The sequence below is a fragment of the Salmo salar genome, chromosome ssa22 (assembly GCF_905237065.1).
Source record: "Salmo salar chromosome ssa22, Ssal_v3.1, whole genome shotgun sequence".
In the NCBI taxonomy this organism is placed as follows: domain Eukaryota; kingdom Metazoa; phylum Chordata; class Actinopteri; order Salmoniformes; family Salmonidae; genus Salmo; species Salmo salar.
Genome location: NC_059463.1, coordinates 41,592,198 through 41,606,165, shown reverse-complemented (window position 1 = coordinate 41,606,165; position 13,968 = coordinate 41,592,198).

Genomic DNA, 13,968 nt, shown 5'->3' with positions numbered 1-13,968 from the left:
AAGGAACAAACAATTCACCTCTTCAATTAAGAGCAATTACTCATATAATACATCATAACCACATACAAATATAACGATTACATGTGCTTCTCATAATCAATAACAGTTTCCTGGTTATTTAATAAGGCAGGTCTGAATATAAGGCATAGACTGACACCAGCTCTATGTGTGCAAGGTTCAATTCAACGAAATGGCCAGGGGTGCTTTCAGTACAACAAAACGGAGTTCAACGTTTAATTCAACGGAAACGGAAACAGTTCTGAATGGTCAGTTGAAGAACGACGTGATTATGACGGCCCAGAGGGCGATTGTGTATGAAGTGCTGCACGAGTTTTGCGATTTCAAGTGGTCACACCCATATTGATCAGACCACACCCACCAAATGGAAGCAAGTGTAGCTCCAAGGCTGTTTAAGAACAGTACGTACCGTTTTGGGGTAACGTGTTGTTCATTACAAACTGTCACGAAACCTAGCAAACGTTGAACCGAACTGAACGCATCTGTCTGGCACCCTTTGAATTTCGGAAGGCTCGGGTGTGTGGAATTTGTCTAATTATGTGATAATGCCCGAGAAGCCAGTGTTTGGAGGATATTTTGGCACGGGTGTTGTTAGGCCCGAGACGAAGTCAATATATCCTCCAAACACCGACTTCGAGGGCATTATCACTTTTATACAAGGGGTTACCAACATACTAAAATAATGATTGACATATTTTCATTAAAAACATATATTTTTTAAATGTATTCATAGTATTTCATCCTTCCACAAGATATAGTCCTGAAACAAATCTAGGGTTGCTACCAGAGACACGACCCAGTCATTGTTCTAAATGTACCATTGCCATACTGGCTGGCAACGTTCGTATCCCTTGCTTGCTAGCTAGCCAACTACGGCTAACTCAGTCACGTCAAACAGTGCAGCCAAAATAACAGCAAAGTAGATGCATTTGCCTTTGTTTAAGCTGTTTTCTAGTGCCATTTATTTGGATACATCCATAACAATGAGTTAATGATGAGCGATTTTGCCTGGTTTAGAAAATGTGCTCTCGTCAGGACACTTTTGTTCAGAGGAGCAAGCCAACAACACAGCTAGCTAACACAATCACTTCAAACTGAAGCTGGGAATACTGCAAACTAGATACACTTCGTTTCGTTTGACCTTTTTTCAATTTACATTTCTTTGTATATATCCATAAAAATTATGCCAGCTGATTCATGATTTCGACTGGCTTAGAAACGCTGCCTTACATGTCTGTCTCATTCATTACTATAGGACAGTTGGAGATCGAGGTATATACAAATCTCCGCTGTTGAAAATAACATTTTAGTCTAAAAGAAATGTGAGATAATGTCTAGATGCTTTTTATAGTGGAGATCAAGTTTATCAATTGCCTGGCTGGGCTGATGAGACAGTGGATTGTGCAGTCAGGTGGAACAGAGTAAATAGGCATTTTAAGGTCATAGATTTAGCCGGTGGTAATTTGTGGAATAGTCACCGGCTGGAATGCGGTTTTAACCAATCAGTATTCAGGATTAGAACCAGCCTTTGTATAATACCACTGTTTCACAACCCGCTATGCCAAATAACCTCCCCCACCAGAACCCCATTGCTTACATAAAGTTTGGTTCTGGGTTGCCGAGATTATTATTCACTCAGACTGTTTAGAAATACTTGAAGAAATTAGTAGATGGAAATTGTAATGGCCAATAAATGGAGGAAGATTGAAATAACACCCAATTGACTTCTGTTAACTCCTTGAAGGAGTGCACACATTGTCCCAGGATCGCCCAGAATGCACCTTGCGGCCCAATGACAATGTATGGGTAACATACATAATGCCCGGTAATATGCATTCTATGGAGTTTCTTAAAGGGATAAAACGTTTCTTAAAAGGCTAGTGCAGACGTTTTTATCTCAATATCAAATCATTTCTGGGTAACAATCAAGTACCTTACTGTGATTGTTTTCAATTTAAATGGTCAAAAAGAGGCAAAAATAACTTACCAAAGAACAATTTCTCAAGCAAGAATTTTGCTAGGACTGCCTGGAAGTGGTCTGAGTGGGTAGGGGAAAACTGAAAACTAGTTGTTATTGGCAGAGAGATTTGGAACTCTTTCTTATTGCTCTATTAACTAATTTACCACCTGGTGGTGTCACCATGGAAAGACCAATGCTCCATTCCACCAAAATAGGCTGAAATTTAAGGCAGTCTTTTCAAAAAGCTCTTACACTAAAATGGCATTATCATAATTTTCACAATTTCACAATATTTTTCCAACCTTATAGTGTGGAAATATATATAAAACAAAGGGAAATCACGTTTTTGACTGCACTGGGGCTTTACAGTATTTCTGGCTACAGGCCCAAGTTTAGCCAAGCCAGGGTATCGTGTTGCAAAGGCTTGGCCAGGAGAACATATATCGTATTATTTATTTTTGTAATCGACGGAAGTGGAGAAAGGGAGTGAACAACAATCTGCCCACTGGGCAAAAACTGGTTTAATCAATGATGTTTCCACGTCATTTCAACCCAAAAAATATATGTGATAATGTTGGATCAATATGGAAAACTGATTGGATTTGCAAAAAGTCCTCAACTTAAGGGCATTTCGTATTTTATTCACCCAACCGTTTAACCTGAATCCAATGAATCCAAATGTAAATCAAAACTAGACGTTTAACTGGTGTCTGTGCCCAGTGGGTGGTAATGTTAGCTAGCTAGCAGCAAGCTAACACTACGTAGCTAGCTCGTTAACTATGAGCATGTCAGTACAGTTGAGTGCTTATACCAGAAGTAAGACAAGCTGCCTGTGTTGCCCTCTTCTCCATGGACTATCTTTTCACCAGAGGAGTGAACAGCCTCTAGTCATTTCCTCTGTCATCTGTGAATGGATGTAATTTCCAAGTGGTGATTTCTTCTGTTCTCTAGTGGTTCTGTCTCTACAGGGAGCCTTAGCGATTGTTATTGATGGAAAGCGAGGACAGACAGCTATGAGGGAGTGATGTGTGTGTGTGTGTGTGGGGGAGGGCGGGAGTCTTCGTTTGTCTAGGAAATGCCCCCCTCCCTGCAGCAGCAGCACACATAGAAATATAGTCTACTTTTATGGCAGCACATGCAGTCAGGAGCGGAGGACAGGAGAACATGTGTGTCTTTAAAAAAAATTTGGGGACATATACAGTGCATTCGGAAAGTATTCAGACCCCTTGACTTTTTCCACATTTTGTTACGTTACAGCCTTATTCTAAAATTGATTAAATAAAACACATGTCCTCATCAATATACACACAATACCCCATAATGACAAAGTGAAAACCGTTTTTTAGAAATGCTTGCCAATTTATTAAAAATACAAATATTAAAGTACTCAGTACTTTGTTGAAGCACTCTAGACTTCTTGGGTATGTTTGGCACACCTGTATTTGGAGAGTTTCTCCCATTCTTTTGTGAAGATCCTCTCAAGCTCTGTCAGGTTGGATAGGAAGCGTCACTGCACAGCTATTTTCAAGTCTCTCCAGAGATGTTCGATTGGGTTCAAGTCCGGGCTCTAGCTGGGCCACTCAAGGACATTCAGAAATTTGTCCCGAAGCCACTCCTGCATTGTCTTCAAATCAAATCAAATCAAATTTTATTGGTCACATACACATGGTTATCAGATGTTATTGTGAGTGTAGCGAAATGCTTGTGCTTCTAGTTCCGACAGTGCACCAATATCTATCAAGTAATATCTAACAATTCCACAACAAATACCTAATGGAATAAGGAATGGAATTGAATAAGAATATATAAATATAAATATATGGATGAGCAATGAAAGAGTGGCATAGGCTAAGATGCAATACATAGAATAGAATCCAGTGTATCCATATGAGATGAGTAATGCGAGATATGTAAACATTATTAAGGTGTCATTATTAAAGTGACTAGTGTTCCGTTTATTAAAGTGGCCAATGATTTCAAGTCTGTATGTAGGCAGCAGCCTCTCTGTGCTAGTGATGGCTGTTTAACAGTTTGATGGACTTAAGATAGAAGCAGTTTTTCAGTCTCTCTGGAGAGCGCTGCGGTTGTGAGCAGTGCAGTTGCTGTACCAGGTGGTGATACAGCCCGACAGGAGGATCTCAATTGTGCATCTGTAAAATTTTGTGAGGGTTTTAGGTGACAAGCCAAATTTCTTCAGCTTCCTGAGGTTGAAGAGGCTCTGTTGCACCTTCTTCACCACATTGTCTGTGTGGGTGGACTATTTCAGTTTGTCAGTGATGTGTACGCCGAGGAACTTAAAACTCCACAGCTGTCCCACCACACTCCGAGAGCCCTCACCTACTCCCTGTAGGCCGTCTTGTCGTCGTTGCTTAATGATGAGCTTGGAGGGTACTATGGTGTTGAATGCTGAGTTATAATGAATGAACAGCATTCTTACATAGGTATTCCTCTTCTACAGGTGGGATAGGGCAGTGTGCAGTGTGATGGCGATTGCATCGTCTGTGGATCTATTGGGGTGGTAAGCAAATTGAAGTGGGTCTAGGGTGACAGGTAAGGAGGAGGTGATATGATCCTTGATTAGTCTCTCAAAGCACTTCATGATGACAGAAGTGAGTGCTACGGGGCGTAGTCATTTAGTTCAGTTACCTTTGCATTCTTGGGTTTAAAAAATATATATATTTCACCTTTATTTAACCAGGTAGGCCAGTTGAGAACAAGTTATCATTTACAACTGCGACCTGGCCAAGATAAAGCAAAGCAGTGGGACACAAACAACAACATAGAGTTACACATGGAATAAACAAACGTACAGTCAATAACACAATAGAAGAAGTCTACAGTGTGTGCAAATGGCGTGAGGAGGTAAGGCAATAAATAGGCCATAGTAGCGAAGTAATTACAATTTAGCAAATTAAACCTGGAGTGATAGATGTGCAGATGATGATGTGGAAGTAGAAATACTGCTGTGCAAAAGAGCAAAAAAGTAAATAAAAACAATATGGGGATGAGGTAGGTAGGTTGGATGGTCTATTTAGCGAAAGGCATGCATTTAGTTTTACTAGCGTTTAAGAGCAGTTGGAGGCCGCTGAAGGAGTGTTGTATGGCATTGAAGCTTGTTTTTAGGTTTGTTAACACAGTGTCCAAAGAAGGGCCAGATGTATACAGAATGGTGTCGTCTGCATAGAGGTGGATCAGGGAATTACCCGCAGCAAGAGCAACATCGTTGATATATACAGAGAAAAGAGTCGGCCCGAGAATTTAACCCTGTGGTAACCCCATAGAGACTGCCAGAGGTCCTGACAACAGGCCCTCTGATTGACACACTGAACTCTATCTGAGAAGTAGTTGGTGAACCAGGCGAGGCAGCCATTTGAGAATCCAAGGCTGTTATTTCTGCCGATAAGAATACGGTGATTGACAGAGTCGAAAGCCTTGGCCAGGTCGCTGAAGACAGCTGCACAGTACTGTCTTTTATCGATGGCGGTTATGATATCGTTTAGTACCTTGAGCGTGACTGAGGTGCACCCGTGACCAGCTCGAAATTGGATTGCACAGCGGAGAAGGTATGGTGGTGTCACGACTTCCGCCAATGTCGGCCCCTCTTCTTGTTCAGGCGGCGTTCGGCGGTCGACGTCACCAGCCTTCTAGCCATCGCCGATCCACTTTTCATTTTCCATTTGTTTTGTCTTTGTTTTACACACCTGGTTTCAATTCCCCAGGAGGGGTGAACTGTTGCTCACATGTTTTTGTTTATACATTTTCCTGTGTTTTCCCCGCATTCCCAGCATAAGGCGCTCGTAGATTCAGGCGCAGCTGGGAATTTATTGGCAGAGCATTTGCCCATAGTTTAGGGATCCCCATTGTTCCTGTTGATATGCCCTTCCCTGTGCACGCCCTAGATAGTCGACCATTAGGGTCAGGGCTAATTAGGGAGGCCACCGCTCCACTGGGTATGGTTAAGCAGGAGGGTCACAAGGAGAAAATTAGTCTTTCCCTTATTGATTCTCTTGCGTTTCCCATGGTGCTGGGCCTACCCTGGTTGGCCTGTCATGACCCCACTATTTTGTGGCATCAGAGGGCTCTCAAGGGGTGGTCACGAAAGTGCTCGGGGAGGTGTTTAGGGGTTTCCATCGGTGCTACTACGGTGGAAAGTCCAGACCAGGTCTCCACCGTGCGCATCCCCTCTGAATGTGCCGATTTGGCTCTCGCCTTCTGTAAGAAGAAGACTCATCGACAGGGGGATTGTGCGATAAATCTCCTGGTAGACGCAGCACTTCCCAGGAGACATGTGTATCCCCTGTCACAGGAGGAGACGGCGGCTATGGAAACATATGTCTCTGAATCTCTGGGGCAGTTGTACATTTGGCCCTCCACTTCACCTGCCTCCTCGAGTTTCTTTTTTGTGAAGAAGAAGGATGGAGGTCTGCGCGTGTGCATTGACTATCGAGGTATCAACCAAATCACTGTGAGGTACAGCTACCCGCTGCCTCTCATAGCCAGTGCGATAGAGTCAATGCACGGGGCGCGCTTCTTCACAAAATTAGATCTCAGGAGCGCTTACAACCTGGTGCGTATCCGGGAGGGGGACGAATGGAAGACGGCATTTAGTACCACCTCAGGGCACTATGAGTACCTCGTTATGCCACACGGTTGATGAATGCTCCATCAGTCTTCCAGGCATTTGTAGACGAGATTTTCCGGGACCTGCATGGGCGGGGTGTAGTGGTGTATATCAACGACATTCTGATATACTCCGCTACACGCGCCGAGCATGTGTCCCTGGTGCGCAGGGTGTTTAGTCGACTGTTGGAGCATGACCTGTACGTCAAGGCTGAGAAATGTCTGTTCTTCCAACAGTCCGTCTCCTTCCTAGGGTACCGCATTTCCACTTCAGGAGTGGAGATGGAAAGTGACCGCATTTCAGCCGTGCGTAATTGGCCGACTCCCACCACGGTAAAGGAAGTGCAGCGGTTTCTAGGGTTTGCCAACTAGGTTTATCCGGGGCTTTGGTCAGGTAGCGGCTCCAATTACCTCACTGCTGAAGGGGGGACTGGTGCGACTGCAGTGGTCGGCTGAGACGGACAGGGCTTTTGGTCACCTGAAGGCTCTGTTTACCTTGGCTCCCGTGCTGGCTCCTCCGGATCCCTCTTTGGCGTTCATAGTTGAGGTGGACGCGTCCGAGGCTGGGAGGTGGGCCATGTTTTTCACCCGTTTTATTTTCACCCTGTCCTACAGACCAGGTTCCCAGAACGCTAAGGCAGACGCACTGTCCCAGATGTATGACACAGAGGAGCGGTCCATGGATCACACTCCCATACTTCCAGCCTCTTGCCTGGTGGCACCGGTGGTGTGGGAGCTGGACGGGGACATCGAGTGGGCGTTACGTACAGAGCCCACTCCCCCCCAGTGTCTAGATGGGCGTCTGTACGTTCCGTCTGCTGTCCGCGACCGTTTGATCTATTGGGCCCACACGTCACCCTCATCTGGTCATCCTGGCATTGGTCGGACGGTGCGTTGTCTTAGTGGGAAGTACTGGTGGTCCACCTTGGACATGAGGGTTTATGTTTCCTCCTGCTCAGTGTGCGCCCAGTGCAAGGTCCCTAGGCACCTGCCCAGAGGGAAGTTACAGCCCTTACCCGTTGCACAACGGCCGTGGTCGCACCTATCGGTGGATTTCCTCATGGATCTTCCCCCCTCACAGGGTAACACCACGATCCTGGTCGTTGTAGGCCATTTTTCTAAGTCCTGCCATCTCCTTCCTTTGCCGGGTCTCCCTATGGCCCTACAGACTGGGGAGGCCCTGTTTACACACGTCTTCCGGCAATAGGGGGTGCCTGAGGATATAGTGTCTGATCGAGGTCTCCAGTTCACGTCAAGGGTCTGGAGAGCGTTCATGGAACGTCTGGGGGTCTCGGTCAGCCTTACCTCGGGCTTTCACCCCGAGAGTAAAGGGCAGGTGTAGAGAGTAAACCAGGATGTGGGTAGGTTTCTGCGGTCTTATTGCTAGGACTGGCCGGGGGAGTGGGCAGCGTTCATCCCCTGGGCAGAGATGGCCCAAAGCTTGCTCCGCCACTCCTCCACTAACCTATCCCCCTTCCAGTGCATACTGGGGTATCAGCCGGTTCTGGCACCTTGGCATCAGAGCCAGATTGAGGCTCCTGCGGTGGACGAATGGTTTAAGCACTCGGAGGAGACCTGGGACGCCGCTCATGTGCACATGCAACGGGCCGTGAGGCATCAGTGAGGCCCCGGTGTTTGCACCGGGGGACCGGGTCTGGCTCTCGACCCGAAACCTGCCCCTCTGCCTGCCCTGCCGGAAGCTGGGCCCGCGGTTTGTGGGGCCATTCAACGTCCTGAGGAGACTGAACGAGGTTTGCTTCAGGTTACAGCTTCCCCCACATTACCGTATTAACCCCTCATTCCATGTGTCTCTCCTCAGGCCGGTGGTGGCTGGTCCACTCCAGGAGTCTGAGGTGCGGGAGGTTCCCCCGCCCCCTCTGGACATCGAGCGGCCCCGGCGTATGCTTTTCGAGCCATACTGGACTCGAGGCGTCGGGCGAGGGGCCTTCAGTACCTCGTGGAGTGGGAGGGGTACGGTACGGAGGAGAGATGCTGGGTGCCGGTGGAGGACGTTTTGGACCCTTCGTTGCTGCGGGAGTTCCACCGTCTCCATCCGGATCGCCCTGCGCCTCGTCCTCCGGGTCATCCCCGAGGTCAGTGCGTGTCAAAGGGGGGTACTGTTACGGCTTCCGCTGAAGTTGTTCCCTCTTCTTGTTCGGGCGGCGGTCGACGTCACCGACCTTCTAGCCATCGCCGATCCACTTTTCATTTTCCATTTGTTTTGTCTTTGTTTTACACACCTGGTTTCAATTCCCCAATTACATGTTCATTATTTAACCCTCTGTTTTCCCCATGGTTTTTGTGAGTAATTGTTTTATTGTAAGTTCGGTCCGATGTTTGTGGGCTTGGTATTACTTCATGTATTTGGAAATTTTGAGTAAAGTTCATTGTGTTACTCATCCCTGCTGTCCTGCGCCTGACTCCTCTGCACCAGCTACACCCAGAACCTTACAGGTGGTATTTGAAATGGTCAGTGATCTGTTTGTTAACTTGGCTTTCGAAGACTTTAGAAAGGCAGGGCAGGATGGATATAGGTCTATAACAGTTTGGGTCTAGAGTGTCACCCCCTTTGAAGAGGGGGATGACTGCGGCAGCGTTCCAATCTTTAGGGATCTCGGACGATACGAAAGAGAGGTTGAACACTGGTAATAGGGGTTGCAACAATGGCAGCGGAGAATTTTAGAAAGAGAGAGTCCAGATTGTCTAGCCCAGCTGATTTGTACAGGTCCAGGTTTTGCAGCTCTTTCAGAACATCTGCTATCTGGATTTGGGTGAAGGAGAAGCCAGGGAGGCTTGAGCAAGTAGCTGCGGGGGATGCGGAGCTGTTGGCCGGGGTTGGGGTAGCCAGGAGGAAAGCATGACTAGCCGTAGAGAAATGCTTATTGAAATTCTCGATTATCATGGATTTGTCGGTGGTGACAGTGTTTCCTAGCCTCAGTGCAGTGGGCAGCTGGGAGGAGGTGCTCTTGTTCTCAATGGACTTTACAGTGTCCCAAAACTTTTTGGAGTTAGAGCTACAGGATGCAAATTTCTGTTTGAAAAAGCTAGCCTTAGCTTTCCTAACTGACTGCATGTATTTTTTCCTGACTTCCCTGAAAAGTTGCATATCGCGGGGACTATTCGATGCTAGTGCAGTCCACCACAGGATGTTTTTGTGCTGGTCAAGGGCAGTCAGGTCTGAAGTGAACCAAGGCCTGTATCTGTTCTTAGTTCTACATTTTTTGAAAGGGGCATGCTTATTTAAGATGGTGAGGAAATTACTTTTAAAGAACGACCAGGCATCCTCTACTGACGGGTCAAGGTCAATATCCTTCCAGGATACCCGGGCCAGGTCGATTAGAAAGGCTTGCTCGCAGAATTGTTTTAGGGAGCGTTTGACAGTGATGAGGGGTGGTCGTTTGACCGCGGACCCATAGCAGATGCAGGCAATGAAGCAGTGATCGCTGAGATCCTGATTGAAAACAGCATAGGTGTATTTGGAGGGCAAGTTGGTCAGGATAATATCTATGAGGGTGCCCATGTTTACGGATTTAGGGTTGCACCTGGTGGGTTCCTTGATAATTTGTGTGAGATTGAGGGCATCTAGCTTAGATTGTAGGACAGCCTGGTTGTTAAGCATATCCCAGTTTAGGTCACCTAACAGAAGGAACTCAGAAGATAGATGGGGGGCAATCAATTCACATATGGTGTCTAGGGCACAGCTGGGAGCTGAGGGGGGTCTATAACAGGCAGCAACAGTGAGAGACTTATTTCTTGAGAGGTTAATTTTAAAAATTAGAAGCTCGAACTGTTTGGGCATAGACCTGGAAAGTATAACAGAGCTTTGCAGGCTATCTCTGCAGTAGATTGCAACTCCTCCCCCTTTGGCAGTTCTATCTTGATGGAAAATGTTGTAGTTGGGGATGGAAATCTCAGAATTTTTGGTGGGTACAGGAACAATGGTGGCCATCTTGAAACATGTGGTGACAGCAGACTGGGATAGGGAGAGATTGAATATATCCGTAAACACACCAGCCAGCTGGTCTGCGCATGCTCTGAGTACGCAGCTAGGGATGTCGTCTGGGCCGGTAGCCTTGCGAGGGTTAACACGTTTAAATTTCTTACTCACGTCAGCCACGGAGAAGGAGAACCCACAGTCCTTGTTAGCGGGCACTGTATTATCCTCAAAGCGAGCAAAGAAGATGTTTAGTTTGTCTGGAAGGAAGATGTAGGCGTCCGTAACGTGACTTGTTTTCCTTTTGTAACCCGTGATTGTCTGTAGTCCCTGCCACATACGTCTCGTGTCTGAGGCATTGAATTGCGACTCCACTTTGTCTCTATACAGACATTTTGCTTGTTTGATTGCCTTGCGGAGGGAGTAACTACACTGTTTATATTCGGCCATATTCCCAGTCACCTTTCCATGGTTAAATGCGATGGTTTGCGCTTTCAGTTTTGCGCGAATGCCGCCATCTATCCACGGTTTCTGGTTATGGTAAGTTTTTAAAGCTACAGTGGGTACAACATCTCCTATAGACTTCCTTATTAACTCACTCACCGAATCAGCATATATGCCAATATTATTTTCTGAGGCTACCCGGAACATATATCAGTCCACGTAATCAAAACAATCTTGAAACGTGGATTCCGATTGGTCAGACCAGCATTGAATAGTCCTTTGCATGGGTACTTCCTGTTTCTGCCTATAGGCTGTGTGCTTACGGTCATTGTCCTGTTGGAAGGTGAACCTTTGCCCCAGTCTGAGGTCTCTTAGCGCTCTGGAGTAGATTTTCATCAAGGATCTCTTTGTACTTTGCTCCATTCATCTTTCCCTCGATCCTGACTAGTCTCGAAGTCCCTGTTGCTGAAAATCAGCCCAACAGCATGATGCTGCCACCACCATGCTTTACCGTAGGGATGGTGCCAGGTTTACTTCAGACGTGATTCTTGGCATTCAGGCCAAAGAGTTCAGTCTTAGTTTCATCAGACCAGAGAATCTTGTTTCTCGGGGTCTGGGTCCTTCAGGTGCCTTTTGGAAAACTCGGAGTGGGCTGTCATGTGCCTTTTACCGAGGAGTGGCTTCCATCTGGCCACTCTACCATAAAGGTGCTGATTAGTGGAGTCTTGCAGAGATAGTTTTCCTTCTGGAAGGTTCTCCCAACTCCACAGACGAACTCTGGAGCTCTGACAGGGTGACCATCAGGGTTCTTGGTCACCTCCCTGACCAAGGTCCTTCTCCACCGATTGCTTAGTCTGGCCGGGCGGCCAGCTCTAGGAAGAGTCTTAGTGATTCCAAACTTCTTCCAATTAAGAACGATGAGGCCACTGTGTTCTCGGGGACCTACAATGCTGCAGAATTTTTTTGGTACCCGACCCCAGATCTGTGCCTTGACACAATCCTGTCTCGGAGCACTACGGAAAATTCGTTCATGGCTTGGTTTTTGCTCTGACATGAACTGTCAGCTATGGGAACTTATATAGACAGGTGTGTGCCTTTGAAAATCATGTCCAATCAATTGAATTTACCACAGGTGGACTCCAATCAAGTTGTAGAAACATCTCAAGGATGATCAATGGATACAGGATGCACCTTAGCTCAATTTCGAGTCTCATAGCAAAGGGTCTGAATACTTATGTAAATAAGCTATTTCTAAAAACCTGTTTTCGCTTTGTTGTTATGGGGTATTGTGTGTAGTTCGATGAGGAAAACATTTATTTAAACCATTTTAGAATAAGGCTGTAATGTAACTAAATGTGGAAAAAGTCAATGGGTCTGAATACTTTCCGAATGCACAGTATATTTATAAACCGATGACAGCTTTGCACACTCTTGGCATCCTAGTTTTCCCAACCTTCCGATGGTGAGAGACGCTCTTCACATCTCCATCGCTCTTCAAAGTATTTATCCAAAACAAATGAGGTGTGCGTGTTATGGTTGGTCTGACACACTTAGATAGTGTGACATAGTTCTGTTCTTCTCTTTAAAGGGAATTACTTGTCCTATCTCACCTGTCACATTCCGTTTCCTGTACTTGTTGACTTCCAATCCCTACCAAGTCTCCCACAGATCCCTATGGTTAGTGAACAACATTTCCTGACATATTGAAAGTGCACAGTTGGATCATTTAACCTCTGAACTATAGCGATGGGCTTACTTTGAGTCACAAAACACAGTAGTCTATGTGGCATCAGGCAGTCAGTTTCAGACATACTGTATCTCGCTATGATGTGAATATTTGTTGTCTACTTTTTGGTTTTGTTCGCTAAATTGAATCTGTAATCACATTCACAGGACAATATATATGATACCCAACAATTTGCATGATGTTGCTGCTAAAAATTGAGTTGTTGAAGTTGTAGATGTTCAGTGGTAGTTATGGTAGATGTTTGCTAGTGGTGTGAGTGTGGAGTTGTTTCCCTCTAGATGGTTGAGGATCTCATTCCAGCTCCATATTTGGAGGATGAGCACGTCAAGCGGCAACTTAATGAGGGCATATTGATGTTGTTTTTAGGGGCTGGCCATTCGAGTCCACACTAATCGTTATCTGGAGATGACAGATGTTTGGGGTCTTTAAAGTATGTCGTCTGCTTTTGATGTGAGTGTGTGTGTGTGTGTGTGTGCGTACGTGCATACGTGTGTGATGTGTGTAATAGACAGACACGGCTGCAACTCAATCTCCCTCTTCCTGACTGTCTGTGGCTCAGTCCCGGGCTCTTATGTGAACCTTACTCTTCTCTAATCACAGAGAACACACGCTCAGACCTGTCCCAGGCCACCCTGCAAATCACATCACATTTACATTTATTGTCATTTGAGTCATTTATAATTCTTTTAACTAAATAGAAAGAGGGTAAGTCAAGAAATGGCTCTCATTCAAAAAAAAATGGCATGGTAAGAAACAAGTGGCACATAGTGTATCTTACATGTTCAACATACCACGATGAACACACAGAGTATCTTACATGTTCAACATACCACGATGAACACACAGCAGCAAACACAGTGCAGTACAATCAATGCCATATAGTAAACACAATCAGATGATGTTAAAGAACATTGTTGATTCAGACAATGGTTAATAGCAGAATCAGGTACTATAGCATTTACTGGTTCTGCGCATTTGCTCTGTTTAATTAATGGACCTACACTGAGTGTACAAAACATAAGAAACCCCTGCTCTTTCCATGACACAGACTGACCAGGTGAATCCAGGTGAAAGCTTAGATCCCTTATCGATTTAACCTTCAATCAGTGTAGATGAAGGGGAGGAGACAAGTTAAAGAAGGACTGTTAAGCCTTGAGACAATTGAGACATGGATTGTGTATGTGTGTCATTCAGAGGGTGAATGGGCAAGACAAAAGATTTAAGTGCCTTTAAACGGGGTACGGT